The sequence below is a fragment of the Mauremys reevesii genome, linkage group 11, assembly GCF_016161935.1.
Source record: "Mauremys reevesii isolate NIE-2019 linkage group 11, ASM1616193v1, whole genome shotgun sequence".
NCBI classification, from domain to species: domain Eukaryota; kingdom Metazoa; phylum Chordata; order Testudines; family Geoemydidae; genus Mauremys; species Mauremys reevesii.
Genome location: NC_052633.1, coordinates 28,484,455 through 28,500,209, shown reverse-complemented (window position 1 = coordinate 28,500,209; position 15,755 = coordinate 28,484,455). Strand labels below are relative to the sequence as shown.

At 39.1% G+C, this 15,755-nt stretch overlaps 1 long non-coding RNA gene across 2 annotated transcripts in view; it reads left to right on the top strand.

The window, feature by feature from the left end:
* Positions 1–15,755, top strand: part of LOC120374841 — a 178,578-nt gene that overhangs the window by 95,924 nt on the left and 66,899 nt on the right. For both annotated transcript variants that reach the window (XR_005586282.1, XR_005586281.1), the window contains exon 2: positions 13,469–13,556. This is a non-coding gene — a long non-coding RNA (uncharacterized LOC120374841). The remainder of the gene's footprint in view (positions 1–13,468; positions 13,557–15,755) is intronic.

Sequence of the window (15,755 nt, the reverse complement as noted above, 5' to 3'; positions counted from 1 at the left end):
TTTTGTGCATTTAAATAGCGGTTCTAAACATTGGATTAAAATACGATTTCTTTTTTGTTTCGGTTGGTTTTTGCATTCAATTTCCTGTTTCTTTTTTCTTTTCTTTTTTTTTAAAGGGAGGGAGGAATAAACTGCCTGTGATTAATAATGTCAAGTTCTAAATGGTCAATGTTGGTTTTGAAATTAATACCTCACTGAAGTGAATAAATTAGAGAGGGAGAGTTACATTTGCTGCTATTGTTAACCTTTTCTGGAGGGCTGGGTAAACAAGGAAGCAGCACATTTGCTTACAGTTGAAATCTTTACAATGGAAAAAGGATGATATTTTTATATTGTGTTTAAAATTTGTACAATTTATAGCAAAAGTAAATGGGAAGAAATCTTTTCCCTCTGATCAGTCACAATTTGCTTTACTCCCTGATGTAAATGTAGGATTGTGCTGTATATATTACAATGTGTAACTATGCATATTACTATGGAGCATACAACCTTTTATACACTGTCCAATTATCATGACTAGTGTGGGGGAGTGTATTCAGACTTCCGCAATAACCAGCACAATTGTGACCCAAGCCCTGAATCTTCATGAATTCAGTTCATGAACCCCAAAAGTGTTTGCAAAAAGCTATTCTATCAGTGTTGATATACATATTCTCATCTGCTATTTGGATAATTGTACTATATAAAATAAAATATTTATTTGATAGAATATTGCAACTGCAAATATATTTTAAAAGTGAATGGCAACAATGCGCAAACATTAGTGACATGGGTGTGAAGAAAAATACCACATCCTATTGAAGCTGCTGTGAGAATTTCAGGAAACAAGATGTAATTTCTCACATTGGAATTTGGCCAGGAGATCAATGCTCTTTTGAAGAGTGCCATGGGATCTTTAACTCTTAGGAAGTACCATATTCCCCTTCCATTCATCACTGTTATCTAAATTCCTAGGGGGCAACTGTTTAAATATTTCCTCCAACATTACAACAGGTGAAAATCTGTTATAGTGATTTTTGTAGTGCATTTTGTCAAGATTGTACTGTATATGGGCCAAGTTATGCCAATCTCTTTCTCTTGCCAAGACTAGTTGTATAAAGTATGATAATACTTGAAGGGAGTTGGTTTAACATAACTTTCAAACAGCAAACTATCGCAATGAAACATGACTAGTGAAATTAAATTAAACCTATTTTAACGCTAATTAATGTTGATTTTAATTAAAAAAGCCAATCCACAGAAATCAGTGGAATTTTATAATGGTGAAGTTTGGCCCTATATATCTAAAGCTAGAACACATTGTTCCTTATGTTTTAAATAAGCAATTTGCTTCCTTTGGTCTCCATCCACTTCTTGTATAGACGCCTCATATGGTTATAGTATCTTTAGGTGCCAAAAGCCGATTCTAATTAGAAGAAATCTTTGTTTCCAACAATCACAGGTCATGAGGCAAGGGAAAGAAGATTTGTACAATTAACAGCGTGCACGTATTGTGCAGCTTGGAGTTCTGGTCAAACGTGTTCTACATGCAATCTCACCCGTGCCACATACTACAACATAATCACTATGAATAGATCGATATCCAAGATGTGTAATAATTCTTCCATTCTGAAGCTACTTAATGTGACAAGTATTTTTTAACTGTCTAAAGAAAATGGAAAGTCAAAGCCAATTACTTCAACCTAGAAGAATATGGAGGGATGAATTTACACATTTGGGAGAACTTAGTTTGTTAGTGAGCACAGAAACTTGTTGCAAATCACTTCCAGATGATAATAGACATGATTTTTTTCTGGTTCCCTCAACTCAACATGCATTTTTAATCAGTCTTGATGACTGTATAAACAAATTTGTGGTGTGACTGTCACAGGCATCTGTCAAATGTTCCACTTAGGACTCATTGTTCACATGTTGTTCAGTTTGTGGTCCATTTTCATTGACCCAAATAGCATCCTTCTTCCGTTCCTGTCATTCTGTTAGCAGCTGAGCTGGGGCCTGACTGTTGAATGAATATATATAAAGTTCCTTGGCAGTAGGAGCAAGATGCTAATGGATATAGACATTTCAGAGTTGTCAGTTGTCTGCAAGACCCAGCTACTTTAGAGGAAATGATTGTGTCCAGCTTGTACCATTCAGGCTTATAGCAGATAATTTTTGCCTGTGCCAGCAACATCATTATTACTAAGAAAAGCCATCACTAGATGCTTGTTAGTGATTCTCATGTATAGGAGTCTGATTAGATGACCCATAATACCAACCAACCCTTTATTTTTTCAACATTCCAGAAAGATAGAGAAATACCTAAAGATAAGAATATCACACTTCATTGCTTTATTTTAGATTTACTTAAAAAAAATCTTGGATGATTAAATTGTCCATATGCTATTACTTAAAATATCTATTGCAATAGCATCTAAGGACACTAATCAGTGATCATGGCCCCACTATACTAGCCATTATACAAACAAAGTACACAAAAACAGCCCCTGTTCCAGAAATGTGACAATCTAAGATTTAGATAAGTGAATAAACAGAAAGCAGAAAAGGATGGGGGATAAGGGGTGTAGTAGAAACATATGTGGATGCATAAAATAATCATAACCCTAGTCTTTGTAGTCACAAGTGGTCACCACTCTAACCATTGCCAGCCAGTCAGTGATTTGTTGGCATCACAGCAAAGGTAGGTTTTAAGAAGGGATTTAAGAGGCGAAAGTGATGAGCTTGGAAATATTTGAAATTGGGCAAGCATATTTCCAAGTGTAAAGGGCAGATGGGAGAAAATTCAAAGAACTATATGTGTGATCAAGTAAAAATTCTCACCATAATGCATGGTGAGTGGTAATAGACAATCTTCAGGCTGTTCTAACTTGTCTGGGGAAAGTGGCCCTAAGATTGAGGAAGTCCCAAAATACAAAAGCTTTACACCCCACCATTCCTCAGCTAAACTAAGCACTCCCTTGTCAGAGCTGAGGATCTGAGCCCTGGGTCCCTAATATTTCAATATTCTTTTTGCAATTTATTATATTTACATTTGTAGTATAATTTGTTTAGTAAATGGAAAGATGAATTGGTGGTTGAGAGGATTTGGTCCCAGGAGTAATTCCTTCCATAAGAAGTTTATTTAGCACATCTGTATTTTCTCAAAATAAATGTAAACTATAATAATGAATTAGCCAATCTCTCACTCTTGCCAAGACTAGTTGTATAAAATATGATGAGACTTGGAAGGGAGTTGGTTTAACATAACTTTCAAACAGCAAACTATCTCAATGAAACATGACTAGTAAAATTAAATTAAACCTATTTTAACACTAATTAACGTCGATTTTAATTAAAAACCTGTAGAGGAAGAATAATATAAATATCCCACAACCAAATAATTTCAAGACACAGTTTTTAGAAATCTAAATAAAATAATGTAAGCAAACTTATGCAAAAATTTAAAAGAAGAAAACCATCCTGGTGGGTTAAGTCCTACTAAATCATTTTGCCATGGTAATGACAGAAGGAGCATTACAGCCATTTAGTTGCTTTAGAAATCTTTTAATGTGAACTTAAGCTCTTATCAAGCCATGATGTAGAGCCATTCAGCTGGAGCTGCACATGTCTCTTCCCATTTCACTGTGAGTTAACTGGTTCAGTTAGGTTTTTTAATATAGCTGGTCACCTTTTTAATAAAAAAAATGGAGTTTTTTCCTCTGAAAATTGGGTTGTATTAAAAATAAAAGTTAGAGTAAGGTCAAATCCTGCATGTCTTCTCCACTTCAGTGGCACTGCATGGGCTAGAACTGCAGATGATGTAAATCAGAATATGTCCATTGACTTTACATCCTTGAAGATCTGTCCCTGTCACTTTTACATTTAACCTATAACAATAAAATTATTACAAAAGAAAAATGTTTCATCAGAGACTTGACAATACCAACATAAAACTGCTTCATTAAATACTCCAGCATGTGCCAAATCCTTATGACTCATACAAGAGAGCCAGGCAAAGTGACCAGTGTTTGGTCCATAGTGAAATACTTTGTGGGGTAGTTTTAGTTTTAGGTAAGCAACCATTCTATTGTACGGCAAAATCCTGGATTGAAGGGTGTTGGCTTGGCTCGTAATTTTGATAGCCTAAAAACGACTGCATAGCTAGTCATAGATCAGGTTGGGAACTCCCCTGCTGGTGGCCCACCAGACTGCTGTGCAGGGGAATTCAGGCTCTGGATCCTCAAGCAGATCTCCCAACAGTCCCGGGTTTCGGAGGACTGACACACTTTGAATCCCCCAAACTGCCTGTCCTGATTGCAGTTAACATTTCCCCCATACAGGGCAGGGGGTGGGAGAAGTGTGAGGAAAAATAATCAGTTTGCCCCAGCCTCTCATTTGTGAAGGCCCTCCATCTTCAGTGGAGCAGCTGGACCAAATGTGACTGCTGTTGCAACGTCAATCAAATTTGGCTCATCCACCCCTGTGTCTCCATCTATGGGGAGCGGATGGATCAAAGCTGAGTGGCACTGCATCCTGCTTTAGCCACTTGAAATTTTAAGCCTCTGCAGTCTGAATACAGCCGTCACTGTCCCGGTCGTGGGATCCCTAGGACACAGTGAGTACAGACTCTCTGTCTACAGGGGCGGCTCTAGGATTTCCGCTGCCCCAAGCACGGTGGCACGCCGCGGGGGGCGCTCTGCCGGTCGCTGGTCCCACGGCTCCGGTGGACCTCCTGCAGATGTGCCTGCAGAGGGTCCGCTGGTCCCGCGGCTCCGGTGGACCTCCCGCAGGCATGTCTGCGGATGCTCCACTGGAGCTGCGGGACCAGCGGACCCTCCACAGGTACTTCTGCGGGAGGTCCACCGCAGCCGCCTGCCGCCCTCCCACAGGACACCGCCCCAAGCGCGCGCTTGGCACACTGGGGTGTGGAGCCGGCCCTGTCTGTCTAGCAAACCTTCCTGAGAGAGAGCATGCATCCCAGATGCCTGGCTCCTGGAACCAGTGCTGACTCCTCAGTCTTCCTATGTAGTTTCTCCGAGAATCCTAAGAAAGGGATTGAAGTCCAGCTTTCTATCTAGAAGTGGTTCCTCTTTCAATAGAGGGCCATCAAGATTTAGCAAACCTCTATTGTTAGGCCTTGGCCTTTGCCTTTACTGCTGTTGGAATTTCTGTCCAACATGGAAATGAAAAGACAACAGAGAAGACGAAAGGTTACAATGTCAAAATGGAGTTTGCGGCTTAGGAAAGATACATATGGAGTTCATAATTTTCACACAGAATTCATAAATTGTATGGACAGATTTCCTCAGTCATCACAGCATGACTGGGTGTTTCTCGTTTACAATGGCCTGATTCTTCTCATTATATACCAGTTATTGCTACAGTCTTCAGTGGGGTCAGTACGGGTATTCCTCTGTATAAGTGAGATCAGAATGCATCCCACTTTCAAAATCAACTTTATAGAGGCACTACAATTAAATTCCAAGCAGACCGCTGACTGTAAGAAAAAGGAAAGGACTGCCAGGAAAGGTTTCTAATAAAAAAGCCAACAATCACAGACAAATGTTGCTGTTGGAAAATGCATAGGCCTATGGGGTTGTCTGTTGTAAATGTTTGTGTAGTAAAAGGCTACAGAGATTACCCTACTAGCTCCTCCAGTGACTTAGCAAAAGAGAAAGTTCCTCATCACTCTTTTCCTCCTTTTACATGGGGCAGGATTCCCTTCCCACATTGATGCTTAGTAGTACCTTACTCCTGGAATACCTTTATTTCAGCAGAATTAGTTGACGAGTAAAGTGGTATTCAATGTGAGTAAGGAGGGTATCAGAACTGGGGCCACAGAAATAAAAGAGGGGGAAGAACCTGTTAAGGTCCTGACTCAAAGACCATTGAAATTAAAAAGTCTTTTTCTTTGACTTCAAAGGGCTTCAGATGGATGAGACCCCAAACCAGTCTGGTTTTATAGACTGATAAAACTTTTGAGATTTCATAACTGGTGTTGAAAATGAAAAGGGGAGGGGAAATTACTCATTTTACCTTACATAGTTTCATAGTTCATTCACATTTAGAACTGAGATGTCATTGCAGACTGGAAATACACCTCTACCCCAATATAAGGCGACCCGATAAACATGAATTCAGCTATAACGCGGTAAAGCAGCACCCCGGAGGGGGCGGGGCTGCGTGCTCCCGCAGATCAAAGCAAGTTCGATATAATGCAGTTTCACCTATAATGCGGTAAGATTTTTTGTCTCCCAAGGACAGCGTTATATCAGGGTAGAGGTGTATCTTACACTTCTATATCAGCATGAGTGCAGAGAATCAGTAGCTAAAGAAGTGCAAGCTTTCAAGGTGTGAATATCAGATATAACACCAGAATACTTTGGGGGGGTTGGTTTTTTTTGTTAATTTATGGTTAAAAATGTCAACTTTTCTCCCTTACAACTGGATGTTGATCCAACCAAAGTTGTGAAAAAGACCACATTTTCAAGATTTCCTGGCAGACACATTCTGTTGAAATATCTCCTTCTGGGATGCATTACATAATTTATTTGGAACAGGAATAGTATGTGAAATAGACATCCAATTAAAAAATAAAGAATATCGTGGAGGTCAAGGTAATATAGTACCAAACTGACTTTAGAAAATCTCAAAATAAACATAGAATATATGTCTGATACTTTTATTCTGTGTATGTGACACAAACAGAAATAGCGATTTTTTTAATCCCTAATATGGATTCATGTTATCAGAAGCATTATGGTGTGGAAATTTCACAAAACTGGGATCTCTCAAGTTACTCACATGGTCTTCACCCTTCAATATAATATGAATTTTCCTGTTGCTGTAGTTCACTGCATATACTATTGTTTAACTGGTAACTTCAGATTACCCAGAAATGTTTTGATGAACTGCCATTTTATAGATATTTGTTTCTGTTTTGTTTTCCCTCCCCATCTTGGCTGGTATCTCAGAAGATTTTCTCCATACAAGCAACAATGTAGAATATGCCTACATTGTTTTGGAGAGGTTGAGTCCATCATCTAGACTTAAATATGAATGGATTTATCAGTCATTGACATTTCCTGTGAGAAATTTGGAGTGTGAAGAGTGGAGAAGAGAATGAAAAACCTTCACTCCTTGTTAAAATACCTATCTAAAGGACAAAATGGCATAAGAAAATGCTAACAAGGTGAGCAGTTTGTGCTTGGATTTCCCTTCCACAATATGGAGCTCCAGCTGAAATGATAGGGGAACCCATGTTTATATGAGGAATATTTCTTTGGTCCACTAATCTGAGATATTGAAAACCCAGCCTCAAGTCCCTGGTTCAGGCTCCCTCTCCCTTTTTAACAGTGAATATAATAACCATTGGAACATGCTAGATTCTACATCATTGGCAATTTTTAAGTCAAGATTGGATGTTTTTCTAAAAGATCTGCTCTCGGAATTATTTTGGGGAAGTTTTCTGGCATTTGTTGTACAGGTCAGACTAGACGATCACAGTCATCCCTTCTGGCCTTGGACTCCATGCATCTGTGAATCTTGTTGACTTTATTGGCATTACATTATGCTGGTTTTCCCCTCAGTTCCCTTCTGCTACTTTTGAAAATCCCAACGGAACTTTAAATTATGAATATATTCATATTGAACTGTCATTTGATCTGTGAGATTGGTGAATGATCAGAATGGGTGCGAGGGATGTGGACATTCAAAGCCAAGTGTATATTATGATCTAGTTCTCAGACATGCAGGACTGGCTGTTCTGTTTATGGTAAATTTTCACCTTTTTTCCTTAACAGTACATAGGTAGATTTTCAAAAGAAAATGGTTACAGCCATCCACAACTTGTTCCAGAATGAAATACCACATGACTATTGTTTTTAGGTTTTATTGTGCTTTCAAGTTACCAACTTGTTTCATACTTTCCTAAATAAAAGGCCAAAAAACCCTAATGAGTTTTTGGCAGATCATAAAAATTTGGGCCATGGATCTGTGATCCAAAGTTTGGCTCTTTTCTAAGAAGACGGAACAATCAGCAAATGATGATCCTTTTTATAAACTAAACTGCAGCCATATGTTCGTATTTAATCTGGAGTGCACGCTATACAAAGAAGGTCCATTCCACATGTCTGTGAGAGTATCCTGTGCAACTGCTAGAACAAAATACTACCCAAAAAGCCGACAATCACAGCCAAAATGTTGCTGTTGGAAAATGTAAAAGGCCTATAAGATTTTTATAAATGGGCTTCAATGAAGATGAGAGCCAGAATGCAGTAACTGCACATCAGGATGGTGTATAATAAGGACACTTTAATAGAGTGTAGTTGTATCTAAGCATTTCTTTATTAAAGGCAGCCTTCCTTAAAAGTTGACCTATAAAAATGTCATTTTCTTGCTATAATGTATAACTTGGCTTTGGAATGAGGCCAGGTCAATGAAGCCAGAAGGAATGTGTCTTGCTTAAAGCTACATCTATTCAAGTTCCTGTAGGTGGTAAGGCATGTTGCCTTTTTATTTATGTTGTCCTTGACACCTTTTGATACAATCAACTGGGGCATTGCTGTTACAGAGTCTGCAAAGGTGGGATAGATGATCATGATGAATACATTTATGTTAAAGATTTTTGCCCCACTTCATGGCAAATATATCATGTAATACATAGTGGGTTATTGGCTGTATGAGGTTGTATAGATATTCTTAAAGTGCTGACATGCCACTCATAGGATTTTATATGACAGGAAAATTTCCATGTCTTTCATGAGGAAGGAGCATTTGAGGGATATGTTTCAGTGGAATCAATCTTGTGACACTGGAAAAGCTGAACCAGTGGTTAAAATGCTAATTGTTATGGTGTTACATCCTCTTCACCCCTTCCTACCACAGGTACTTGATAATAGTTGCTATGGAGTGTTTCATTAATTTGTCTATTAAAGTTATAAGTCCATTAGCTGTATAACGACATGATGACTTTGAATCATTTGCTCATATTATTTCACACAGTGTGTTAGTATGCATTTTTAATGAAATTTTTTCCCCCGTAATTGAGTGAAGCTTAGAAATGTTTTCCACAACAAAAAAATTAATAAACACACATAGTATGGATAAATTCTGGTCTACTTACTGGCAAACGTATCCTCAAAAGTCCATTTAGATATCTTAAGAATGTTTTCTCTTTGAAAATGAAATTTAAGAGACCAGTTTGTTATTGCACTGGTTGTGTTTGACTTTTAGTGTAATTTAAAGGGAGGAAAATCATGCAGAGATAGAGCAGGAAAAGTGTCTCAGTCAAATTTGTGAACATTGTTCACTGATCTTTTTCTTAAAGATAGAGCATAATCAAACATCCTTACAAGATTCCTGCCAAGCGGGAAAAATGGATTAATAACCGTCAGATATATAATGTATCTATCTGATCACCCTGTTCAGACCACTAAAACAGTACCCACTCTCCAAAATAAGACATGTATGCAAGCAACATCTCCATGTCTATGTGGCAAAAAGGTCAGAATTAATTCCGCTAGGCATTTTGAATGGCAAGGTAGATTAGTCAAGAATAACTGGCTGTAACTAGCACTCCCACTAGTTGTAACATTCCTTATTTCTATTTAAGTGAATTTATTTCTACATTTTGAAACCTTCAAATAAATTAATTCCATTCTAATCTTTACCACCAAATGCTTCACTTATCACAACAAGTGGTGGCAAAGACATCACCGACATTATGAATCTGGGAAAATATTCCCCCCGCAACCCACCCACCCCCGAGTATAGCCATATTATCGCTACACTATGAATATTGATAAATGAAATCCAAATTCCACCATATATGCATATTTTTATCTTATTAGACTGAAATTTGTCCATTAGTTCAGAAACAATACAGACTAGCATTCAAAAGATAAATAGATGAGGCTTTATGCGGAGCTGTCCCTAGGGATATGCCAAATGTTCAGGTACACAGGGTCCTGCTTCTTTATACTACCTCTGTCACGTTTCCAATATGTACTCTACCCATGGGTGTCTGCCATAACCTTGCCTTGATCCTCATTGAAAAAATCATATGGCACTTGCTCCCTTTGCATTGGGTCCTGGTATGGCACTTGCCCTTTGAATTTTCCAAGTTCTGAAACCCTCCTCAGGGCTGGCTCCAGACCCAGCGCGCCAAGCGTGTGCTTGGGGCGGCATGCCACGGGGGGTGCTCTGCCTGTCGCCAGGAGGGCAGCAGGCGGCTCGGGTGGACCTCCCGCAGGCATGCCTGCGGATGCTCCACCGTAGCCACGGGACCAGCAGACCCTCCACAGGCATGTCTGCAGGAGGTCCACCGGAGCCGCGGGACCAGCGACCGACAGCGCGTCCCCCTTGGCGTGCCGCCGTGCTTGGGGCGGCCAAATTGCTAGAGCCGCCCCTGACCCTCCTTAACATTTTAATATAACAAGCTTCCTGACTATTACCTCCAACAGCAGCCAAAAATATTCTACAATCTCTAATAAGTACCCCAGTATGACCTATCCTAACCTGCTGCCAAACGTTCACTCTTCTCAGATATGTGACATAGCTTAGAGATGTCTCAGAGAAGCCTCAAATGTCTTACTTCCCCATGGAGGTTGTGAGGACTAACTACTTCAGCATATCTGAGGTTGAGATACTATGGTGATGAGTGCTGATTTCTCATAGGAGTCATGGCAGAAATAGGTCTGGAGGTGGGATTGGAAGGAAGGTAGTGGCCTTCTAGATTAGTTCAGAGAGTTGTTCCAGATGTATTACCTCAGTAAAATAAATCTAAGGCTCTGATCCTGCAATGAGATCATTGTGGGATTCCATTGATATCAATGGGCCAATAACACTGCCAACAGTGTGGTTCCACATGTCACTGAAGGATTGAAACCTAAGAGTATGTCTACACAGGGACGATAAACCCACTGCTGGCCAGGGTCAGTAGACTTGGGCTCATGGGTCTAAGGCTCCGGAGCTGAAAAATTGCTGTGTAATCCAGGCATGGGCTGGTGCCTACACAGCATTATTTCAGCCCCAGTGCCCTAGTCCTGTGAGCCCGAGTCAGCTGACCCAGGCCAGCCTCAGGGTGAGTGTACGTAGGGATGATAACACAAGTGATTGATTATGTTGAAGAGCTATGTGTCTGCCGCAGATAGATGAAATAAGAATTGGCAGGTAGGGTATATCTGTTTTCATTAGTTACAGGAATAACTGTATGTTCTCCTTCTGTGATACTTCCTAGAGAGTGAATAATATAACTCATCCAGTGAAAGGGAATTCTCTTTTCAGTTTAGAATTTGACCAGCCCAGATGCTAGCTTTGAGGGTTTTTTAATTATATTAATTTCCTCATCATCAAGTAGGTCCAACATGAAAATAATTTGGGGCACAAAGTAGGGAATAATTTAAAAGAAAATTTAGCCCTAATATTTGCCTGATAGACTATTGACTCCTCCTATTTTTATGCAATTTAATCCTATTTGTTTATCTTTTGGGATGCACATGAGATGGCAATATACTTAAGCTTTGACCAAACATTACAGCCTTTGTCACCAGGAGTTTATAACTGGGGACCCAAGCTACTGTCTTTTTTTTAAATTAAATTTGATGGGAATTATCAGAGTTATTATGAATCATCAGTATATAGTGAGATGTTTTAGTATTGATTATGATTTGCCATCATTCCTTGATCTTTTCTACTAGGATCTCACTGCATTTTTCTACAGTGTTAATAAAAAAAATAACAAAGGGGGAAAGGGTCATCTTTGTATCAAGACACTTTTTAATCGTAAATTGCCAGTGATATAGCCATCAACCTATAGTGTTCTCAAAACTCTACTTGGACTGTAAACTCAATGAAAATGCCCCCCCCCCCCATGTCTGAAGATAGAGAAGCTACAGGCAAACTTAACTTCTGGGTGCTATCTATTTCTAAAATGTTCTGGCCCAGATGATTGCCTCCTGCAGTACACCCTGTTGAAGGCATGACTGTAGGAGAAATAATCTCTGAAAGGATCTCTTTGTGAAGTACCACACAATCATTACACTGGAGGGTTGGGATGCGGCCTGCAGTAGTGAGCAGTAATAGGAATGGCCTCTAACCTGGCAGATACCAAAGAGTCTAGAGGAAGACCAGGGCCTTCACAGAGAAGCCCTGTGCCTGGTGTAGAGCATATCTGCCTTTCTGTCCCTAGTGCTCCCAATAAAGTGGCTCCCAGAAAATATAATACAGTTTGTGACTGTATCATCTCTTTGAGGAAATCTCCATATGGGCAGGAGGGGAATTAAGTATGTACCCTAATCCCAACGAACCTCTTCATGCACCCAGTCTCTGAATGTTCCCACTTCATGGACCCAAGATCCATGGTGTACACTTAATGGGTCTTGGTCTGGCAAATGAGATGTGCTGAGGAAGGAAGGGAGCAGTGCTTGTTGGTACCCCCCCCCCTTCTTCATGAGAAGAAGGTGATTTGTTTGCAAAATTTTCCCCCATGAGCAACTGAGTGGGGTGGGGGATAACCCCAGACCCTGCTTGCTCTGAGTACATCCTACATTATACAGACTGTAAGTTCCTTGGATAGGGGCTGTCTTTCTCATACGTGATCCTACAGCGATTAGAACTATGGGGTCTATGACTGAGATCCCTAGGTGTTACCACAATACAAATAATCATGCTTTTGACAATTTTGTTTCCAATCTGGTAGCTATGATCTTTGCATAAATCCTACAATCCTGGTTAAGCATGAAAACTGGTCTATAGTTACTGTGCAACTTTGGGCCTCAGTTTCTGTGTGAAAGTAATGAAAACTTCAAAGCACATCACCTCCTTCTTTATAACCTAGCAGCTGCCCTGCCCATACCAATAACATAACAAAATTATTCAAAACTTGGAAGCCAGGTGGACTCTGAACATTATTACAGTGTTCAACAGCATAATCATTTCTAAATGCCTTCTGTTTTTTCGGTATATTAATAGCTGCAACAACATCAGCTGCTTTTTCTCAGAAGCTTTTGGAGCTGTTTCATGCTCTTTGCTTGTTTTTCTAGTTGTTCATCTTTTTAATAAGATTTCTAATTCTAAGAAATAGTATTTAGAACTCATTCATTTCTTAGCAATACACAATACACAAATTTTATATAACACTGAATATTACTTAATAGCTCCACTAATATTTATATATCACTTTACATGTCCAATGTGCTTTACAATCAATTGAATTTGTCCCTTACACTTTTCAGTTTAATTACTTGTTCCTTGATTCCCTGGAATTTTAGATAATTTGCTGAAATATGTATAGAAGGATACATATCTGTCTAAAATTTGGCTTGAATATAGGAGACTGCTCTGTCATTCATTATAGAATATTTATATTTTAGCTGAAATATTTTATAAACAAGATTACTATTCTAGGTGCTGATTAGCTCATCCTCTCCTTTAAAAGAAAATGTTTTCTTCCTAACTAGACAGTTTATCAGAATTATTTTTCTTCTAGCTTGCAAAGCTGATAAAAACTGACTGATCTGAAAGAAAACATGGACTCATGAAGGTTCACTTTTGTAAACTACTGCCCAGAGCTATTGGTAAGCAAAATATGTTTGATATTTCAACAATGGAGCATATTGACCCTTATTCTCTTCTTTCACTAGTTTTACAGTAAGGTAGCTCAATTACATTTGAATTACTTAAGTTTTGGTCTGGTTTAAATGAAAGCAGAATCAAGCCTCAAACTTCATCTCCTTACAGGGTTGCTTTCAGCACTACATTAATAGGCCCAACCCAGCTCCTGTAAAATTCAGTGCGAGTTTTATCACAAACTAGGTGAAGGTTTGGGTCCTTAATTTTTAAATGGATCACAATATGAGACTTAATCTCTTCTAAAGTTAGTTCAGTTTTACAGTCTAAAAATAAATCGTTCTTTTACTGTATCTGAAGTAGCATTGAGTAGAAGGTAAATTTTATTTTCCAGGTGGATTAATTATTCTAGTGGATTAAAGATTTTAAAATATTTTACAGCTTTATAGTTGATTAAGAACAGGATAAGTCTGCTCTGGTGTCTCAAATGTAAAAAGAAAATCAATAATTCCATAATATCTAATTTTGACATTTGCCACTTTATTCCATAATTGGCAAATCACATATCTTTATGATGGTCAATCACATATCTGAGCTGCATTTTTTACTAAATAGGATAGCTGCCCCCCCCACTTTACTTCTTGAGTAAATAACACCTAAAATCCCAATCTTTAAAAGATCTTGTTTAGTATGTTGGGTTGGGTTGGTTTTGTTTGTTTTTTAATTCTTTACCATTTAGATGAGTTTCTTGGAATAGATTAACAACAACAACAACAAATCTTGTCCTTGAAGAAATAGATCTTTTGTTCAGACCAGTTCTGTTCTGTTCAGACCAGATCTGTTCTAGGAAGTAATATTAATCTTTTGCTCCATAATAAAAAACTCCATATTTGCATATTCAAATGGAAGGAGCTGTGAAGTAAAGAGACAGGTCGCTTATTCATCAATAACCATTTTCCCAGGTGTGCTGGAACAATTTGTATAGTGGAGGTGCTGAGAGCCATTTAACCAAACTGTAAACCCTGAATATAATGGAAACCACTTCAAGCCAGGCGGTACGGCAGCACCCTTAGTCCCAGCACCTGTGCATTTTCCTGTACGATATAAATCTCACTACCATAGAGATTCAAACCTTTTTATAATGTAAAAAATGAGTGTTGTACTTCTAACTTCCAATAGGCAGTTATAAACTCAGTCTTCATATCTGCCCCAGCTCTGCTCAGAGCAGGACCTAAACAAGAGGACAAGGGTGGCTTCCTGTAGCCTTTACACTTCCTTACATTGGGGCAGGTTGTTTTGGCCTCTTGCACAAGTTAAAGTGCTGGAGATTGCTCTGACTGTGTCCCCATTGCCTGACCATACTAGTCTCCAGATACCCACCCCTGTGCTGGGAGTCCCTGAGTAGATGGCTAAATCAGCTTTGTAGCTGCATTGCACCAGCAGAGTGGCACAAATCATCTATAGAACAATTGAAGTTTCTGGCATGTGAGGTATATGATGGCATATAGCACTACCATATTTAACCTTGGTGGGCTGGATTGTCCCAAATAGATCTGTGCAGGGAGGGGATGCTGCAAGCATGGATCTTTCCTTTCCCTGAGTGGAAGGGGTTTGAGCCACTTCTGTGGCATTTCTTTTTCTTGTGGGGTGCTCTTTTCATAGTCCAGGGATTGCACAGAGGGAAGGGGTTGCATACTGGGAACACCAGGAGTAAGGTGCTGGGGCAGTGCATTATCCAACTACATAGTTATTCGCTCTAAAAAAGTTATAGTGACTTGAACTGCAATAACTCCCCAGAAGTGATATAGGACAAGGTGGTGTCCTTGGCTTCTCCTAGGATCTGTCAAGTGTCACAGTGGGCTCACACCTTTTTCTGCTTAGCTGCAAACACTGCTCTCAAGCAGGATTATGTAGCGGTATCTCTGTGAGGAGAGCCGCATGATTTCCTCTCAGTAGGTGGGGAATAAGCTGGTTGTATTCATGTATTAGTTTGTTTGCAAATACACAAGAAAACAGCAAGAGACTTTTAAAAAAGAAACAAATGCATAAGAAATTAATTGCTATCCTGCCCCCAAGACAGGCTTGGAACAGCAATAAAATGTATGGCCAATATAAGAAGACAAATACATATTCTTATCTCTTAAATATATCCTAATCTAAATAGCAAGAACCATGTGTATATAGATATCAATATAGACAAGTACAAA